The sequence below is a fragment of the Echinops telfairi genome, unplaced genomic scaffold (genome assembly GCF_000313985.2).
Source record: "Echinops telfairi isolate 266 unplaced genomic scaffold, ASM31398v2 ScPeMD7_9;HRSCAF=40, whole genome shotgun sequence".
Taxonomy (NCBI): domain Eukaryota; kingdom Metazoa; phylum Chordata; class Mammalia; order Afrosoricida; family Tenrecidae; genus Echinops; species Echinops telfairi.
This window is the reverse complement of record NW_022103906.1, coordinates 63,186,630-63,187,194: the sequence shown is the minus strand read 5'-3', so window position 1 is coordinate 63,187,194 and position 565 is coordinate 63,186,630.

Sequence of the window (565 nt, the reverse complement as noted above, 5' to 3'; positions counted from 1 at the left end):
GGGTGTGAGAGGCCTGATAGGGATTCAGCAAGGGCAATGTAACGGAGAGAAATTACTGAAACCCAAATGAAGGCTGAGCATGATAGTGGGACAAGAGGAAAGTAAAAATAAATAGAGGAAAGAATTAGGTGATAAAGCGTATTTATAGAGGTCTAAATACAGGCATATACATGTGTAAATATATTTATATAAGATGGTGGGGAAATATATCTATGTGCTTATATTTATAAGTTTAGTATTAAGGCAGCAAATGGACATTGGACCTCCACTCAAGTATTCACTGCAAGAAAACATTGTTCTATTAAATTGACATTCCATGATGCACACCTTCCCAACACGATCGCTGAAGACAAAGCAGGTGCATAAGCAAATGTGGTGAAGAAGGCTGATGGTGCCCCACTATCAAAAGATATAGCGTGTGGGGTCTTAAAGGCTTGCAGATAAATAAGCAGCCATCTAGCTCAGAATCATCAAAGCCAACATGGAAGAAGCACACCAGCCTGTGTAACCACAAGGTGTAGAAGGGACCAGGTATCAGACATCAAAGAACAAAAAATCATATCAG